This window comes from Mus caroli, unplaced genomic scaffold (assembly GCF_978045245.1).
Source record: "Mus caroli unplaced genomic scaffold, Mus_caroli_1 scaffold_8, whole genome shotgun sequence".
NCBI classification, from domain to species: Eukaryota; Metazoa; Chordata; class Mammalia; order Rodentia; family Muridae; genus Mus; species Mus caroli.
The window spans coordinates 127,754,661-127,775,973 of NW_028227263.1; positions in this window are offsets into that span (position 1 = coordinate 127,754,661).

Genomic DNA, 21,313 nt, shown 5'->3' on the forward strand with positions numbered 1-21,313 from the left:
ATTTTACCTACTAAGCCATCTTGTCAGCCTGCAAAGGCTCGTGTTCCAATATTATCTAGATTAGACAGGTCACTAGTGACCTGGAAAATATGACTGGAACTAACTTTATAGAACATACAGGTCACAACTAAGGTCATTCTACCCTGAATGCAACATATCTTGTCTGATTCTTTGAAGCTAAGCAGTTAGTAATTAGTATTTGGGAAGGAGAACACCCAGGTCTGACCAGTTTGGATTCTAGAGGGGGCATAGATGAGACTCCCATTTCCTGAGAGCATCTTGCTCAGACCAAAGCCACATTAACTAATCTTTAAAAGGATTTATTTATTTTGCTTGACATGGTGGGCACACCTTTAATCCCAGCATTTGGGAGGCAGGTGGATCTCTATGAGTTCAATTCCAGTATGGTCTACATATGAAATTTTAAGATAGCCAGAGCTTTATAGTCTAAAGATAAAAGACTTGGGAGCCAGCTGTGGCTCATGCCTTTGATCCCAGCACTCAGGAGGCAGAAGCAGGTGGATAGCTGTTAGTTTGAGCCAGGCTGGTCTCCAGAGTTTCAGGACAGCCATAGCTACACAGAGAAACCCTGTCTCCCAAAAACTCAAAAGGCAAAACAAAACAAAACAAGCAAACAAACAGAAACAAAAGACCCAGATAAATTATTCTATTCTCTTGCATTTGTTTCTTTGATGTCACTATTGGTGATTGAGCTCAGGTTGTTCCACAAAGCTGGGCAAGTGCTCTGCCTCTGAGCCACATGCCAGGGGAGCTTTCTTAACTGTGTGTTAGATTTTGTACCGAATCTCCATCCTCCCTGCCACAGGTCTGCAGTCTTGATCAAGAAATTGAAGCTCCTGTTCTCTTCTTTGTACAGCTGGGAGTGACCAAACTCTTGAGTAAAACCGAGGGGTTCTAGGAATGGACTGAAGGCAGTTCAGTTCCTCACAAGGAGATGGCACTAGCTGTCACCCAGATACCCATTTATCCCAGGGACAATTTGTGAACGGAAATCAGGCTACCTTCAAGGGATTGCTTTGAGCCCTCTGTGTAGGAGCTTGGGGTAGAGACCATGGAAGCTCCAGTGATCATCGGGAGCAGAATGGGGCTCTGGATGGCCCAGGTAGTGGGAGGGTAGCTAGAAAAGGTGACAGGCAGGTAGATGGAAGACTGAGCAGGCTCTTGCTCTTGCCATTCAAGAAGGGGTACCCAGCAATGAGAGGCAATGAAGAGAACCGCTAGGCAGCAGGCTGAGTAGAGACCCATTTCCTGAGATGGTCACCAACCAATGGAGATCAAATTTCTTCTGGGCTGGAGCCCCCAAAAGGCAGTGCCAAGGCTCTCTTGGTTTCTCAGTTCCCAAGCAAACTACCACTGAATATATCTGCTCAATAAAGAAAGATGTCCTCAACAGGACGAGATTTCCATAGGATGGAGCTGCAGACTGAGTGGGGCCATGGGATGTGAGGGTGTTTTAGTTGAGGTTACTATTACCATGACCGAAGCAATTTGGGCAAGAAAGGGCTTATTTGGCTTAGGTTTTCATATCATTGTTCACAATCGCAGGAAGTCAGGGCAGACACCTGGAGGCAGGAGCTGATATAGCCATTGGGGGAGGGGTGCTGCTTACTGACTTGCTCCTCATGGCTTGCTCAACCTGTGTGTGTGTGATTTAAAAGATTTATTTATCTTATTTTATGTATATGAGTACACTGTAGCTGTACAGATGGTTGTGAGCCTTTATGTGGTTGTTGGGAATTGAATTTTTAGACCTCTGTTCTCTATGGTCAGCCCCACTTGCTCAGGCCCAAAGATTTATTTATTATTATAAATAAGAACACTGTTGCTGTCTTCAGACACACCAGAAGGGAGCATCAGATCTCATTACGGCGGGTGGTTGTGAGCCACCATGTGGTTGCTGGGATTTGAACTTAGGACCTTTAGAAGAGCAGTCAGTGCTCTTACCTTTTTTTTTTTTTTTTTTTTTTTTTAAGAATCTAGGACCATCAGCCCAGGAACCCAGGGATGCAGAGATGACACCATCTCACAAAAGGCTAGACCCTCCCTTATTAATCTCTAATTGAGAGGATGCCCTGCAGGCTTGCCTGCAGCCCGATCATATAGAGGCATTTTCTTTTCTTTCTTTTTTTTTTTTTTTTTTTTTTTTTTTTTTTGGTTTTTCGAGACAGGGTTTCTCTGTGTAGCCCTGGCTGTCCTGGCACTCACTTTGTAGACCAGGCTGGCCTCGAACTCAGAAATCCGCCTGCCTCTGCCTCCCAAGTGCTGGGATTAAAGGCGTGTGCCACCACGCTGGGCTAGAGGCATTTTCTTAACTGAGGTTCCCTTCTCTTAGATGGCTTTAGCTTGGATCAAGTTGAAATAAAATATGCAGCACAATTTATCCCCTGTCAACTTCACACACAAGCACATCTCCATCAAGCCACAACCTTTCCTCTCCCTTTCATCCTCAAGATCACACATTAAAAACATAACGTACTTTTAAAAGTCTTGCAGTCTTTACAAATTCAAACACATTGAAAGTTCAGTTCCTGTAGCACCTGTGAGTTAGAGGCAGGTGGATCTCTATGAGTTCAAGGCCAGCCTGGTCTACAAAATCAGTTCCAGGACAGCCATGGCTGTTACACAGAGAAACCTTGTCTTGGAAAAAAAAAATTTAGTCCCTTTAAAATATCCAGTCTCTTTCTTAATTTTTTTTTTAACATACCCCCAAAACAGTTTCCCTTCCCTTCTGTCCTTCCAGGCCCTCTGTCCCTCCAACCCCCGCCTTCTCCTCATCTATTCCTCCTCCATTTTTCTTTAGAAAAGGGCAGGCCTCCCAAAGATATCAAACAGCCATTGCATATCAAATTGAAGTAAGACTAGGTACCTCCTCTCCTTTCAAGGCTAGATGAGGCAACCCAGTAAGAGGGAAGCATCCCCAAAGCAGGCAGCAGAGTCAGAGACAGCCTCCCTCCACCCCTCCCCCGTTCCCACTGCAAGGCGTCCCACATGAAGACCAAGTTACACAACTGTAACAAGGGCAGAAGTCCTAGGTCAATCCCATGCATGCTCCCTGGTTGGTGATTCAGTCTCTGTGAGCCCCTATAGGCCCCGGTTGGTTGATTCTGTGGGTTTTCCTGTGGTGTCTTTGACCCCTCTGGCTCCTACAATCCTTTCTCCCCCTCTTCCACAGGATTTCCCCAAACTCTACCTAGTGTTTGGCTGTGGTCTCTCCATTTGTTTCCATCAGTTGCTGGATGAAGCCTCTCTGATGACAATTGGGCTGGGTACCAACCTATGAGTATAGGAGAATACTATTAGGAATCATTTCACTGATGTTTCCTTCCCCACAATCTGTATTTGGTTCTATACTAGGTCTCTGGGCAATCCAGCCTCTGGGTCCTGGCCCAGCAGGCATTATCAGGGTTTGGCTCCCTCTTGTGGCATGAATCTAAATATCCAGTCTATTTAAAAACTTCAAATTTCCTTTAAAAGCTCAAAATCTTTCAACTGTGGGCTCCTGTAAAAATCAAAATTAAGTTAAAACTTTCTTACTACAAAAGGAAAGAACCAGGGCACAGTCATAATCAGATCACAGCCAAACCAAACTCTCAACGATGTAAATAATGAAATGTCTTAGACTGATCCCCAGCTCTGTAGCAGAACACTTGCTGCAGTCTCCCTTTCCTCTCTGACCCCATTCCCAGTGGATCAAAGACCTTCTCCACTTACCTTCCAGCACACCATCCCGGCCTCCAACACTAGCAGGCATTCCCTGTGCACACACCAGCCGAGCAGGCCATGGTAACAGGTAAGCTAACTGATACCCCTCACCAATCTCTCTTCTATTCAAAATCCAACTCCCCAATCTCATCTTAGCTCTGCAACAGACTCTAGTCTCCACACTTACCAAGTCCATAGAAAAATTTCTACCAGGCAACACACAACTATCACAATTGTCTAAAATCAAAAGAGGAAACAGAAACCAAGGAAGAAAACACCCAACCAGCAAAGACAAATCCAGAAATCAGCACCTAAATGCCTAGACCCCAGTGTAAAAACACATCCAATAACAGACAGGACAATATGATTACATTCAAACCCAGATACTCTATCATAGGAGGCTGTGAATATTCCAACATAGCTGAAGCCAAAGAAAAAGACCTTGAAACCACCTGTATGAAGCTGATAGAAATCCTTAAAGAAGAAATTAGCAGTTAGTTGACATTGTTCTTTGTATGGGGTTGCAATCCCCTTCAGCTCCTTCAGTCCTTCCCCTAGCTCTTCCATTGTGGGTCTCTGGGCTCAGTCCAATGGTTGGCTGTGAGTTTCTGCATCTGTCTTAGTTACTGGTAGAACTCTCAGGGAATAGGCATCAAGCTCCTGTCAGCAAGTGCTTCTTGGCATCAGCAATAGTGTGGGGGTTTGGTGTCTGCAAATGGGCGGTCTCTGGATGACCTTTCCTTGAGTCTCTATCCCATTTTTTGTCTTTTTCTTTCCTTTGGACAGGAACATTTCTGGGTTAAACATTTTGAGCTGTGTGTGGGGCCTCATCCTTCAACTGGGAGCCGTGCCTATCTACCGACGGTGGTCTCTATAGGTTCTATCTCCCCTTTGTTAGGTATTTTGGCTAAAGTCATCACCAATGGGTCCTGGAATCCTCTTGCTTCCCTGGACTTTCTAGTGGTGATCCTCAGTTCCCCATCCTCCACCTCTACACATTTCTATTCAATTTTCTGACCGTTTGTACTTCTCTACCACCAACCAAAGAGGAGTATACATGGAGGGAGCCATGACTCCAGAAACATAAGTGGCAGAGGATGGCCTTATCTGATATCAATGGGAGGGGAGGGAGGCTTGATGCCCCAGTGTAGGCGGATGCTAGAAGGGTTAGGACAGAGTGGGTAAGTGGGTGGAGGAGTAACTTCATAGAGGCAAAGGTTGGGGGTGGAGAGAAGAGGGGGAATGGGATGGGAGGTTTGTGGAGGGGTAACCGGGAATGGAGGCATTATTTGAAATGTAAACAAATGATTAACAACAACAACAACAAAAAAAAAACTCCCAAGGCCAGGCAGTGGTGGTGCACACCTTTAATCCCAGCACTTGGGAGGCAGAGGTGGGCGGACTTCTGAGTTCAAGGCCAGCCTGGTCTACAGAGTGAGTTCCAGGGCAGCCAAGGCTACACAGAGAAACCCTGCCTCAAAACAAACAAACACCAACAACCAAAAGAATAAACTACTATTTTAAAGGTTAAAAAGAAGAAGAAATTAACAAGTTCTTGAAGAAGTCCAGGAAACATCAACAAACAATGGAAGAAAAGTAAACTGTTCAAGACCTGAAAAAGGAAATAAAATCAATAATCAAAACCCAAATTGAAGAAACCCCAGAGCTGAAATTTAGGAATTCAAACAGGAACTACAGAGGCAAGCTTCACAAGCAGAACAGAGAAGATGAAAGAGGAAATTTCAGGTGCTGAAGATAAGGATAGAAGCAATGAATACCTCAGTTAAAGGAAATGTTAAATCTACAAAACTCCTGACCCAAAACATCCAGGAAATCTGAAACACTATGAATAGATCAAACCTAAGAATAATAGGACTAGAGAAAGGAGAGGAATACTAGCTCAGAGGCTCAGAAAATATTTTCAACAAAATCATAGAAGAAAATTTCTCTAATCTAAGGATGGAGATGCCCATAAAGGTATAAAATGCATACAGAACACCCAAGATAATAAACCAGAAAGAAAGCGTCTTGGCACATAATCAAAACTCTAAAGCTCCAGAACCAAAGAAAGAATATTAAAATCTGCTGAGGTTCAGCGGCCTCGGCAGCCTCCACAACCCTACTAGGGTGCCTTCACAGGTGCTCCCTGCCACTGGTGATATGGCTTGGTCCACTATCCACATTGTATCTGGTGGCTGGACCCTGACTTTGATCTCTGATTTAGTGGTGGACCTTGACTTCAGGGGTGTTGCTGCCCTGGAGACACAGGGAGAGGGATTGCCTGAATTTGGGGGATGAGGGACTTTTGAATCTAAACTGTGTCCCAGAAAGGGCCTTGGAGGGTGGCGCTTAGAGTGAGGACACCCAAAATTGAAGTGTCCTGCGAGAAACCCTCATATATGTGTATCCCCAAGATGGGAGAAGCCAGCATCAGGCCCATCAGTGTTAGGGGGCCAATCATTTCTTCTATGCTACCTGGGGTTGTGAAACATCGGGAAGCGCATACTGGAGACCATTCCGGGAATAGTTAAAGATTCAGTGGCCAAGGTGTGAGAAGGGTTAGCCAGGCAGAAGAGAGGAGAGACAGGGCTGGTTCAAGTCATGGTTTAACAGTTCCCCCTGGTTTACTACCTTGATTTCTGCATTGTTAGGACCCCTGATCATTTTGTTCCTGCTTCTGGCCTTTTGCCCTTACATTCTAAATCACTTAGTTTGCTTTTATTAAAGCTCTAATAGGTGATGGTACAGTTAATGGTCCTGAGACAAATATCAAGAGCTAAGTGCAGAGGACCAGGGATATGAGCTTTTAACTGTCCACAATAGCTTCAAGACTGAAGCATGCACAAAGGAAAGGGGGGATGAAAAGGTCAGTTTAGGAACTTTGGGAAGGTCATGAAACACTTGCTGCTCCTGGAAGGCAGAGGCTAATTAACATTTTTCAGACCACAGGGCAGGAACCGACTTGGACTTGTGGGTGGGGACACATTCAGCAGGACTGACTGTTGCCCACCTTCAGACAAGGGAAGACCTTGTCACCTCATTCCCTAAAGACCAATCAGTTTAAAGTGCACTGTTCTGCCAAACATGTGCCTAGTTGCTGATGCTCTATTCTGCCCCTGGAAACCATATAAAAAACTTGCTGAATGGATGCTGGGTGTCTCCTTTGGGTCTGGGATGACCCCAATGCACTGGAACAATAAATTCCTCCTGCTTTTTGCATAAAAAGAATATTAAAATCTGCAAGTGAAAATATCATGAAACCTAATAGAATCTCATTTGCCTTCTCATCAGCCAGAAGAGCCTGGACCGATATGCTGCAGAGTACAAGAAACCACAGACAACAGCCCAGACTACTATACTTAGCAAAACCTTCAATCACAATAAGTTAGTCTACGATAAAGCCAAATTTAAACAGCACCTATCTATGAATCCCCACAGTGGGTACTAGAAGGAAAACTAGAATGTAAGGAAGTTAATTACACCCACGAAAACACAGGACATAAACAAGCTCAGAGCAGCAAAATCAAAAGTAGGGAAACACACACACACACACGCACACACACACACACACACACACACACCAATCACCATCACTACCATCGCTATCACCACCACTACCACCACCACCATCACCAAGCTAACAGGAATTAATAATCAGTGGTCATTAATATCTCTCAACGTCAATGAATTCAATTCCCCAACAAAAGGCACAGATTGCCAGAATGGATGGGAAAACAAAATCCATCCTTCTGCTGCATCCAAGAAACACACCTCAACATCTACAACAGTTGGAACCTGAGGGTAAATGGTTGGAAAATGGTGTTGCAAACAAGTGGACCTAGGAAATAAGCTTGTATAGTCAGTTTAATATCTAACAAAACAGACTTCAAGTCAAAACTAATTAGAAGAGATAGGGAAAGACATTACATACTCACATTGGCTGGAATTCTTTATTACTATTTTTTAAGATTTATTTATTATTATTATATGTAAGTACACTGTAGCTGTCTTCAGACACACCAGAAGAAGGCATCAGATCTCATTTCAGATGGTTGTGAGCTACCATGTGGTTGCTGGGATTTGAACTCAGGACCTTCGGAAGAACAGTCATTGCTCTTAACCGCTGAGCCATCTCTCCAGCCCGTATTATTTATTTTTAAGACAGCTATTACACACACACACACACACACACACACACACACACACACACACACACATACATATATATGTATATGTATATACATGCAATTTATTTATTCACTTTACATCCCGATCGCAACCCCACTTTTCTTTTCTTTTCTTTTCTTTTCTTTTTTTATTAGATATTTTCTTCATTTATATTTCAAATGCTATTCTGAAAGTCCACTCTACCCTCCCCTCACCTTGCTCCCCAACCCACCCACTCCCGCTTCCTGGCCCTGGCATTCCCCTGTACTGGGGCATATGATCTTTGCAAGACCAAGGGCCTCTCCACCCATTGATGGCCGACTAGGCCATCCTCTGCTACATATGCAACTAGAGACACAGCTCTGGGAGGTACTGGTTAGTTCATATTGTTCCAAACAATATTAAGAATTCTTAATAGAGGAACAGCAAATGTCTGAGAAACAAAGAAATGTTCAACATCCTTAGCTATCAGGGAAATACAAACTGAAAGTACTTTGAGATTCCGTCTTATACCTTTCAGGCTAGCTAAGATCAATAACATGAGGGATATCTCTCATAATGGTGAAGATGTGGAGCAAAGGAAACACGTCTCCATCACTGGTGGCCTCCAATATGTAGTACAAAAGGCCTCCAAAACTTGTACACCCAATATGGAAATCAATGGGGCTGTTCATCAGAAATATGGGAATGGATCTTCCTCATGATCTAGCTGTACCAATTTGGGCATATATCCAAGGGATGCTTTTTCCTACCACAAGGACACCTGATCAACCATGTTCATTGCTGATTTATTCTAATAGCTAGAAATTGGAAATAACCTAGGTGTCCCTTAACAAAAGAATGGATAAAGAATATGCAGTACTGATGAACCAGCCTGACTCCATCTTTTTTTTTTTTTTTTAATATTTATTTATTTATTATATGTAAGTACACTGTAGCTGTCTTCAGATGCACCAGAAGAGGGCATCAGATTTCATTACGGGTGGTTGTGAGCCACCATGTGGTTGCTGGGATTTGAACTTCGGACCTTCAGAAGAGCAGTCAGGTGCTCTTACCCACTGAGCCATCTCACCAGCCCTGCCTGACTCCATCTTAAGGATGGAAACCATTTTGCTGTAAGGTCAGAGCAAGTTCATTTCTGTTGGTTTTGAAATTCAAGTGGACAATGCTTTAATCTGTTTGTGGAATTTGACATGCTCCCTATCCTATGGAGTTTGACTCACACGGTGAATATACATTGATAAGATTTTCTGCCAAGTAATTTAAAAATGTTCATCTGAATTCTATGTAACCAAAATTCCTCTGGACATCTTCTGAGTGTTGAAAACTCCCTAGCCTTGTAGTTTTTTTGGATTATATAAACCCTACCCTTCAACGCTATATTTTCAAACCTTGTTTTAGGGAGATAGCCCTGTCTTTCAGAAAAAAAAAAAAAAAAAAAAAAAAAAAAGCTTACTTAATTTGACTGAAGCATATGGGGGATGGTCATTACTCTCATTCAATGGGAATAACAGTACATTTACACAACAGAGTATTACTCAGTGGTTCAAAAAATGACTTCATGAAAAGTTCATGCCAATGGCTGGAACTAGAGAAATCCTTTTGAATGAGGAAAGCCACACCCAGAAAGATAACTATGATATGTATTTGCTTAACATCTGTGTCTCTCTCTCTGTCTCTCTGTCTCTCTCTGTCTCTCTCTCTCTCTCTGGATTATATTTGGGATGCAGGAAGGAATGGGAATGGGAGGTTCATGTGTAACAGGAGGGTAGAAATAGGAGAGAATGAGAGTAAAAAAAATATAGTTGCATCTGAGAGGTCAGAAAACCTAGAGCAGTGGAAAGTAACAATAAACTGACTCTTAATGGTATTTTTCTATACTTATAGATCAGTGCCTTATTAAGCAATCATAAGGATGGAATCCTCAGCCTGGCAGTGGTGGCATTCACCCTTAATTTCAGCACTCAGGAAACAGAGGCAGTTGGATCTCTGGGTGTTCAAGGCCAGCAGAGCTACATGGAATAAGCCTGACTATGAAAAACAAGCAAGCAAGCAAACAAATGAACAAGAGTGGCTTCCTCCGGCAGCATATGGGAACAAATTTAGAGACCCACTCCCAGACAATATGCAGAAAGAGACAGACAGATGACAGGAGACAAACAGACAGACAGACAGACAGAGATGGGAGTGGGCATGGCACCTTGATATACACTGAGTGGGTCTTTGATTCCTGTGCCTGCTCTTGGCCTCTTTTATTTTTCTCTTGGCTTGTCATGTCTAACTTCAATATGATGTTTTTTGTTTCATCTTATTATATTTTACTGTGTTATGTTTTGTTGTTATCTCTTAGAAGCTTGTTCTTTTCTAATGAGAGATAGAAATGGACTGTATTCTGATGGAATCAGAAAGGGTGGTGGTGGGGAACAATTTGTAGTTTAAAAGATTGTGGCTGGGTTATTGTCCCACTCCTCCTTCCGTTGGAAGTCTTTCCTGATTACAGGGAATGTCAGTTTCTGTTTCCACATCCTATATTGCTGGGAGTGCTAGCTAGGGTCACCCTGATAAATTCCTGGGAGTGTCCATTGCCCTTGGTTTCTAGCTCCTCCCAGATATACAACAGCCCATTCCAGTTGTCTGTCCCAGTACTCCCTTCATCTGTCCCCTCTACCTGATCCCTACTGTTTCAATCCCCACTTTCCCCCAACCACTCCTCTCTCCCTCTCTACCCAAGATGTCTGCTCTCTTTCTGCTCCTCAGTGATAGTCAATCATCTCCCCTTTAGCCTTTATTATTACTTAGCTTCTTTGAGCTGTGGATTGTAGCATGATTATCTTTTAGTTTTTAACTAATATCTACTTATAAATGAGTATATACCATATTTTCTTTGCTGGTCTGAGTTACCTCACTCAGGAAGATATTTTCTAGTACAATCCATTTGCCTGAATTGTGTTGATGTTCTTGTTTTTAATGCCTGAATAATACTGCACTGTGTAAATGTACTACATTTTCTTTACCCATTCTTTGGTCTAGGGGCATCTCAGTTGTTTCCAGTTTCTGTCTATTACGAATAAAGCTGTTAGAGGCAGGCGGATTTCTGAGTTCGAGGACAGCCTGGTCTACAAAGTGAGTTTCAGGACAGCCAGGACTGCACAGAGAAACCCTGTCTCGAAAAACAAAAACAAAAACAAAAACAAACAAACAAACAACAACAACAACAACAACAACAAAAACCCAAATAAAGCTGTTATGAACATAGTTGAGCAAGTATCCTTGGTTATGGTGGAGCATCTTTTGGGTGTATATGCATGAGTGGAATAGATGGGTCTGTGGTAGATCTATTCTCAATTTTCTGTGAAACTGCCAAACTGATTTCCAAAGTGATTTTACATGTTTGTACTCCCACCAGCAATAGAGGAGTGTTCTTTTCTCCACAACCTAAACAGTATGAGCTGTGGTTTGAGGTTTTGAGCTTAGCCATCTGATAGGTGTAAGATGAAATCTCAATTATTTTGATTTATATTACCCTGATGACTGAGGATGCTGAACATTTCTCTAAGTGCTTCTCACCCATTAGAGATTCCTCTCTAGAGAGTTCTCTGTTTAGCTCTGTATCTCATTTTGAAAATTGGGTTATTTAGTTTGTTAATGTCTAGCTTCTTGAGTTCTTCACATAGTTTTGAGATCAGCCTTCTTTTGGATGTGGAGTTGGTGAAAACTCTTTTCTCATTCTGTAGGCCGCTGTTTTATTCTTTTCATAGTGTTCTTTGCTTTACAGAAAATACATTTTAAAAAAATTTCGTTAGGTCCTATTTATTAATTTTTGTTTTTGTTTTTTGTTTTTTGGTTTTTCAAGACAGGGTTTCTCTGAGTATCCCTGGCTGTCCTGGAACTCACTCTGTAGACAGGCTGGCCTCGAACTCAGAAATCCATCTGCCTCTGCCTCCCAAGTGCTGGGATTAAAGGCGTGCGCCACCACCGCCTGGCTGTATATATTAATTGTTGATCTCAGTGCCTGGGCTGGTATTCTTTTCAAGAACTTGTCTCCTGTGTCAATGTGTTCATGGTCATTTCCCCCTTCCTGTTCATCAGGTTCCGAGTATGTGCTTTTATATTGAGATCTTTGAACAACTTGGAATTAATTTTTATGTAGTGTGATAGACATGGATCTATTTATATTACTCTTCATTCAGACATCCAGTTAGACTAGTACCATTTGTTAAAAGTGCTTTCTATTTTCCATTGTATAGTTTTGGTTTCTTTGTCAAAAATCCAGGTTCATAGTTGTGTGGATTTACTTATGAGTCTTTGATTCAATTCCATTGTTTAAATGTCTGTTTCTATGCCAGTAACATGTGTTTTTTTTTTTTTTTCTTTTTTAATTGGCATGGTTTTGTAGTTGTGGTCAGGAATGGTGATACCTCCAAATATTTTTTATTGTACATGATTCCTTTAGCTCTCCTGGGGTTTTTATCCATATGAAGGTTCATTTTAATCTTTCAATGTCTGTAAAGAATATGTGGGGATTTTGATGGAAATTGCATTGAATCTGTAGATTGCTTCTGGCAGGGTAGCCATTTTTGCTTTTTTACCATTAACCTACTGATCCATGTTCATGGGAGATCTCTCCATCTGCTGATATCTTCTTCAATTTCCTTCTTTAAATACCTGAAATTATTTTCCTATAGGACTTTCACTTGCTTGGTTAGAATTACACCAAGATTTATTATTGTTATTACTATTATTGTTATCACTATTATTATTATTATTAATTATTAGTGGCTACTCTGGATGGTTTTGTTTCCTTAATTTCTTTCTCAGACAGTTTATCACTTGTATATTGAAGTGCTACTGATTTTATTGAGTTAATTTTGTGTCTAGCCACTTTGCTGAAGGTGTTTATCAGCTGTAAGAGTTCCTTGGTCAACTCTTTTTTTTTTTTTTTGTTTTTGGTTTTTCGAAACAGGGTTTCTCTGTATAGCCCTGGCTGTCCTGGAATTCACTTTGTAGATGAGGCTGGCCTGGTAGGCTTTTTAAGGGCCACTCATGTATATTATTATCATATTGTCTTTGAGTAGTGATACTTTCACTTCTTTCTTTCCAATTTGTATCCCTCTGATCTCCTTTTGTTGTTTCTTGCTCTCTCTAAAATGTCAAGTACTCTGTGAATAGATATGGAGAGGGTGGACAACCTTTCCTGTCCCTGATTTTTGTGAAATTGCTGTAAGTTTCTCTCCATTTGATTTTTTTTTCCCTTGGCAATTGCCTTACTGTATATTACCTGTCTTGTGTTTGTGTGTGCACTTTGCATCTCTCATCTCTCCAAGACTTTTATAAAAGGATGTTGAAATTTGTCAAAGGCCTTTTCAGCTTTTAATGAGAGGATCCTGTTTTTTCTTTGTTTATATGATGGATTCTTAAAAAAGATTTATTTATTTATTATATGTAAGTACACTGTAGCTGTCTTCAGAAACTCCAGAAGAGGGTGTCAGAGCTTGTTACAGATGGTTGTGAGACACCATGTGGTTGCTGGGATTTGAACTCAGGACCTTCGAAAGAGCAGTCAGTGCTCTTAATCACTGAGCCATCTCTTCAGCCCTATATGGTGGATTTTGATGGATTATTATATGTTGAGCCATCCCTGAATCTCTTGTATAAAGTCTTCTTCATCATGGTGGATGATAATTTTGATATGTTCCTTAATGTGTTTCGTGAGTATTTTGGCATCAATGTCCATAGGGACATTGGTCCCTATGAAATTCTCTTTGTTGCATCTTTGTATGGCTTAGGTATCAGGATGACTATAGCCTCAGAAAGTAAATTTGGCAGTGTTCCTTCTGTTTCAATTTTTTGGAATAGTTTGAGGAGTATTGGTATTAGCTCTTCCTTGAAAGTCTGGTAGAATTCTGCACTAAAACCATATGCTGCTGCTGTATATTTTGTTGGGAGATTTTTAATGAGTGCGTCTATTTTCTTTTTTCTTTTTTTTGATTTATTTATTTTATTTTATTATATGTGAGTACACTGTAGCTGTCTTCAGACACTCCAGAAGAGGGCGTCAGATCTTGTTATGGATGGTTGTGAGCCACCATGTGGTTGCTGGGATTTGAACTCAGGACCTTCGGAAGAGCAGTCAGTGCTCTTAACCACTGAGCCATCTCACCAGCCCCGTGTCTATTTTCTTAGGGGATATAAGCCTATATAAATTGTTTACCTGATCTTGATTTAACTTTGGTAAGTGGTATCTATCAAAAATTCTCCTATTTCATTTAGAATATCCAATTTTATGGAGTACAGAAATTTGAAATAAAACCTAATGATTCTTTGGATTTCCTCAGTGTATGTTGTTATGTTTTGTCCCACCTCCTTTCCACATTTTGTTAATTTCCATACTCTCTCTTTGCCTTTGAGATAGCTTGGCTAAGGGTTTATCTATCTTGTTGATTTTCTCAAAGAACCAGATCTTGGTTTTGTTGATTTTTTTGTATTGTTCTCTGTGTTTCCAATGATTGATTTCAGCCATAAGTTGAATATTTACTCTGGCTTCTCTTCTTGGGGGTGTTTGTTTCCTTTTTTCCCCTAGAGTTTTCACATGTGCTGTTAACTCACTAGTATGAAATCTCACTAATTTATTGATGGTACTTGATACTATAAATTTATCTTTTAGTACTAGTTTTCTTGTGTCCCATAAGTGAGTATGTTGTGCATTCATTTTCATTGAATTCTACAATGTCTTTGATTTCTTTTTTTTTTTTTTTTGTTTTTTTTTTTTGTTTTTGTTTTTGGTTTTTCGAGACAGGGTTTCTCTGTGTAGCCCTGGCTGTCCTGGAACTCACTCTGTAGACCAGGCTGGCCTCGAACTCAGAAATCCGCCTGCCTCTGCCTCGTCTTTGATTTCTTTTTGTATTTCTTCCTTGAGTAGGAAGTTGTTCTGTTTCCATGGGTTTGTAAGCTTTCTGTTGTTTCTTTGTTGCTGAAATCCAGCTTTAATCCATCATGGTCTGATAATATGCAAGGTGCTACTTCAATTTTCTTTCATCTTTCGAGACTTGCTTTGTGTCTATATATATGCTCAATTCTAGAGAAAAGTTCTATGAGGGGCTAAGAAGAAGGTATATTCTTTTGTGTTTGAGTGAAATGTTCTGTAGATATCTTTTAGGTACATTTGAGTCATATCATCTGTTACTTTTATCATTTTTATGTTTAGTTTCTGTCTGAATGACCTGTCCATTGGTGAAAGTGAGGTGTTGAAGTCTCTCAATATTAAAATGTGGAGCTCAATGTGTGATTTAAGTTTTAATAATTTTTTCTTTAATGAACATTGGTGCCCTTGCATTTAGGACATCAGCGTTCAGCACTGAGATGTCATCTTGGTGGATTTTTCCTTTGAGGAATATGAAGTGTCTTTCTCTATCTCTTTAGATTACTTTTGGTTGAAAGTCTATTTTATTAAATGTTAGCGTGGCTATTCCATTGTGCTTCTTGGGTCAGCTTGCTCCTAAAATCTTTTTCCATTCTTTTATTCGGAGATAATAATGTATTTTGTTGTTTAGGTATTTTTCTTGTATGCAGCAGAATGGTGGATCCTGTTTTTGTATCCATTCTGTTAGTCTGTGTCTTTTTATTGGGGAATCAGGTTCATTGATGTTGAAAGATATTAATAACCAATGATTATCAATTCCTGTTAGTTTGATGATATTAAGTGTGTGTGTGTTTCCATTTTCCCTTTGCTTGGTTTTCTTGCTGTTGACTTATATATTTCCTGTGTTTTCTTGTGTGTCTTATCCTACTTGAGTTAAAGTTTTTATTCTCATATTTTCCATAGGACTGGGTTTTTGGACAGATATGGTTTAAATTTATTTGATTTTTTTAATGGTATATTCTGGTTTTCACTCTTTATTGGTTACAAGTTTTGTTGGGTATAGATGTCTGGGCTTACATCTGTGGTCTCTTAGTGTCTGCAAGATAACTGCTCAGGCCCTTCTGGCTTTTAGAGTCTCTGTTGAAAAGTTCTGTGTAATTCTGGTAGGTCTGCATTTATATGTTACTTGGCTTTTCTCCATTGCAGCTTTCAACACTCTTTCCTTCTTAGGTACATTTAATGCTTTGATTATTATGTGGCAGGAAGATTTTCTTCCCTGGTTCAATCTATTTGGTGTTTTGTAAGCTTCTTGTATGTTTATTGGCATCCCTTTTTTAAGTTAGGGAAATTATCTTCTATGATTTTGTTGAATTATTTTCTGGACTATTGAGCTGGAACTGTTCTCCTTCATCTATTCACACAATTTTGAGATTCGATCTTTTCATTGTGTCTCAGCTTTCCTCCTTAATATTTTGTGTCAGAAACATTTTGGATTTAATATTTTCTTTGACTAATGTATTGATTTCTTCGGTTGCATGTTCTATGTATGAGATTCTGTTTTCTATCTTTTGTATTCTGTGTGATGCTTGTATCCGTAGTTTCTGTTCTCTTCCCTAGATATTCTGTCTCCAGTACTTCCTCAGTTTGTGTTTTCTTTTCTTTTTTTTTTTTTAAAGATTTATTTATTTATTGTATGTAAATACACTGTAGCTGTCTTCAGACACACCAGAAGAGGGCGTCAGATCTCATTTCGGGTGGTTGTGAGCCACCATGTGGTTGCTGGGATTTGAACTCTGGACCTTCGGAAGAGCAGTCGGGTGCTCTTACCCACTGAGCCATCTCACCAGCCCCAGTTTGTGTTTTCTTATTGCTTCTGTTGTTACTTGGTGGGTTTTTTTTTTTTTTTCCTTTCTAAGCCAGGACTTGTGTATCCTAGGCAGGTTTGGAGCTGCTACATAGTCAAGGCTGACCTCTCAGACATTGAAATATTGCCCAAAAATCAGAATCTACCTTCCCCATGTGTCAGCTACTATCAGTTGTGAGCCCTCTTCGTGAACTCAGGCCCTCACATTATTCCCCAGACCAGGAATCCGTCTTCTCTAACATTGATCCGGCCTGTGGGGAGATCTACCCAAAAATACAACATCCTGGTAGCAGAGGGAGGTTATAGACAAAATGTGGAATGAAGGGCAGGATTTTGTGCTAGATCTGCCAGCCCCAAAGGCACTCTTTCCCCTGGCCTCTGACTATGGGGATTCCTTGTCCCTGAGATATTCTGTTTTCAATTGTCCTCCTCAACTTAGCCATCCAGATACTTCCCCAGACTCAGAATCCATGTTTTCCATGTGTGAGAGACCATCATGTGTCAGCCCTCTTTCTCTACTCAGATCATGTATGTTCTGGAATTGATTTTCTCCATTTCTCAGACCAATGAGGGTCTCTTATGTGAAGCCCTGATGTCTGTACAGGATGACCAAGCTCCAGTAGCAGTAGATATAAGCACAAGTTACTTGGCAGCTTATGCAATATCTGCACACCCAACTCCAGCCCAAGATCCTGCCTAAATCAAGCTGCAAAAGCCATCACAGCTTCAGCAGCAGGTCCAGTGGTAGATATGAAGTTAGCTGGAAGTCCAAGGGAGACTCCATTCAAGGAGGCTCTGCCTCTTCAGAGCTCTGAGATAGCTTTCTTGGCCCCCTTGAGCAGCTGTTTGTGTGCTTTCACCCACCTATGCTCTGCTGAGGTTACCTTTCCCCTAGAGCTCAGTCCTTGCCCAATCTTCTCATCCTAAATTCTGGCCCAATTCTCCATCAGCCATGTTCTTTCCTTCTGACCTATCTGAGTCAAAAAAACCAAAAACAAACAAACAAACAAAAAAAACACTAGACAATCTTAGTTTAAAATCAACAGATAACACAACTGCTGGGCTTGGAATCTATCATCCTAAACTCGTCAACTATTTTTCAGGGGGGTAGATTCTGGTGGATTCTACCACCAGATCTAACAGTCCCCAGTCTATATTTTGCCTGCTTTTGGTCCCACCTCACTGTCCAAAAGGAAGTGCCTACTTCCCATGTTCCCTCTTCCTCTCTGAGACCTGGAAGGCCCTCCTCCTCCTTGCCCAGTGATCGGCTTCTTGTTGTCTTTATTATCCAATCAATTAATTAGTGGAAAATTCCACTACAAATATATATATCAAATATATATACGTATACATATATCAAATATATATTACAAATACATTACAGATATATATTACAAATATATAAGTTACAAATATTACATATATATATATATATATATATATATATATACACACACACACACACACACACATAATGGCTATTTTTCCAGCATAACAATTTATTGAATCTCTTAGAATTTTATATCATGTACCATCTGGTCACATTCATATCCCCATCCTTCCAAGTCCACCTCAATCTTGTGACCTCCCCTAACAAAAATAGTAAAAAAATGAAATAAAAATAAAAACAGGACCAATTTATGTTATCTATATAGTCATCAGAACATAGTTATACTCTTTGTGGACTGCTTCTTAAACACAACTGAGTCCTTCTCTTTCACCCTTGCCAGAAGCCATCAACTGTGAAGGCTGCACTTCAGCATTCCATCACATTTTAGTAGTTCTATTTAATGACTTCCTCTCTAGGTTTTTAGTTTGTTAGTTTTGGTTTGGGTTGTGCTGGAATGTGACTATTGGCTGTCACAGAAGCTTTCTGTGTCATACACTCTTAATTGTGAGTGTGCATACATTGATATCACATCAATATCATTGTTGTTCTTCATAGTAAGTTGGAGCATGTAAGAACATGGCCTCCAGCAACAGAAGAATTATGGACCCAGACAAGGCCCACAGAGGTAGTTAGGACCATAAACATAGACATGGACTAAGGTGAAGAACAGGCCACTCATATCAATATGATTTTCTAGCTATAGCAAGGCCTGCTGATACTAACATGGCTTCAGAATAGAGCACAGACTGCTTACAGCTATTAGATACAGCATTTCTTCATGGAGTCCAGCATGGCCTTGCATTCTGTCTGTCTTCTCAGTGTTGAGATTCCAAGTTTATGCTAACACTTCGGCTTCACTATGACCTTCCCTAATCAATTAATGAGTTAAAGTAATCTATTGTGTTATTCATACTTTATCTTTAAATCAACAAAGTGATTTTAATACAACTCCACATATCTCTGTTACTACTTTACAGTCTGCCACAATATCTAAGAAAATTAAAATCTTCGGTGCTTGTGATGGCTCAGAGCACCCTGTTCAGTTCCTGCAACTATGTTCTTTGTCTCCCCACTTTCAGGACCTCCAATGCAGGGCTCTTCCACCCTCTTCTGGACTTACGTGCTCACACGGTCACATGTGTCTGTTTTCATACACCCGATTAACAAGATGGAATGCAGAGCAGGCCCTTGGACAGTATAAAGGGTGGAGAAAGCTAGTTGTGTTTGTCTACACCTTTAATCCTAGCATTCAGGAGCCAAAGGCAGCTGGATGTTTGTAATTTTCAGGCCAGCCTGGTCTATATAGTGAGATTCAGGAGGTTCATGGCCATGTAAACAGATCTTGGATGAATTGGAAATGAAAGAATAGAACAAAAGCAATGAAGAGTCTCCAGAAATGGGAAGGAATGGGCAGGATCCATGAGCTATAAACTATATGGAGGTCCCTTTTCTGAGATGGTCACTTCCAAGGAAGATGCATCTTTCTGGCTGTAGTACAAACAGCAGTACCAAGTATTCTGTTAGATTGTCAGTTCCCAAGCAAAATGGTACTATTTATCTCTGCTCAATAAAGAAAGATGTCCAGAATGTGGTCATGATTCCGTATGGTTTTAGCAGCAGACTGAGCGGAGCTTCTTGGTGGGATGGTTTCCTAAGTGTGAAAGGATAAAAAATGGGGAGGCTGAAAAGGTTCCTGATGAAAAAGAAATTTCAGGTCAGCCTTTTGGAGTAAACTTTTAGCTCCAAGAACAACATGGGAAAGATGGGAGAGCTTGCTGATGAATAGGGTGAATTTGGCATGAAGTTTCTTTGTAGGTTGGGTGGATAGGATGGGAGCTTCTACCCATAGGAATATCTGGTGGTTGATGGAGAGGCTTGTATGTATAAGGCAGGGACTATGGGACTTCCCTGATTTATTTCTCTTTAAAGATATGCATGCAGGACAAGTAGGTGGTATTCTGGCTGAATGGTGTTACAGCCAGGAAGGTGTAAGAATAAGCAGGCACTCCTCCTGATTATTTCCTTGGAGATAATCAGACTTAGGGCTGAAATCAAGCAATTAGAAACAATGAGGAAAAATATAAAGAATCAACAAAACCAAGAGCTCAACCAGGTAGGCAAACCCTTAATGCCTCTCCCTTTCCCCCTGCCCCTCCCCCTCCCTCCCCCTCCTTCCCCCTCCCTCTCCCCCTCCTTCCCCCTCCCTCTCCCTCCCCTCCTTCTCCCCCACCCTCCCCCTCCCTCTCCCCTGCCCCTCCCCTTCCTTACCCCTCCCCCTCTCTCCCCTCCCCCTCCTTCTCCCCCACCCTTCCCCCTCCTTCCCCCTCCCTCTCCCCTGCCCCTCCCCCTCCCCTCCCCCTCCTTCTCCCCCACCCTTCCCCCTCCCCTCCCCCTCCTTCCCCCTCCCCCTCTCCCCCTCTTTTCCAGAAAATATTGAGGTTGTTCACAGGATGGCAATAGCCTCACAAGATTCTATTTGGTTAAATTTGTGTTCAATTTTGTGGTAAAATTTAAACCTCAGTAGATGTGAAGAAAGCTTCCCAGTGACTGAACCACCATCCAAAGAACATGGACCTAGGCCTCCTTGCACGTATGTAGCAGATGTGCAGGTTGGTCTTCATGTGGGTCCAGAGCAACTGGAACAGGAGCTATCCCAAAAGCTCTTGCCTGTATGTAGGATATCTTCTTCTAATCTTGTCTTGTGTCAGTGGGAGAGAAAGTGCTTAGCCTAGTAGAGATTTGATACCCACTCAGACCTCCCACTCACTCAGAGGAGAAGGAGATGGGGGAATGGAAGGTGGGGGTGGGGGTGTTGAATGGATTGTGTGTGTGTGTATGTGTGTGTGTGACGGGAAGGGGGGGCAGTGAATAAGTAAAAAATAAAATATAATTAAAAAACCCAAAAACTAAAACTCTGAAAGTTCAAGCTGAGACCAGTGTGGCACCAAAGGGTGGGTGAGGATAATTGATTTGAATGTCTGCAGAGTGGGAGGAACCAAAATGTGGGAGGGGCATTGAATTCAAGTTTGGAGAGAAACCTAACTGCAGGTCCTTTGAGTAGAAGTCAAACAGAGGATTGGGCAAACTACAGCAACCCTCTCTCTGATTTCAGGTAAGTTGCCGGGCTGAATGAAATGTTTAAAGTTGCTGGGTGAAGTGGGAATCATGGTGCAGAAGATTGAGAGCTAGTGAAGGAGGAGACTTGAGTACATTCTGTAGCTTGTATGGGTGTTTGATTGGTGAAGTCTAAAATAGGCCCTGTAGAGAGGCAGAAGAAATTGTGTAAATTTAGGAGCTGTGTACGTTTCTC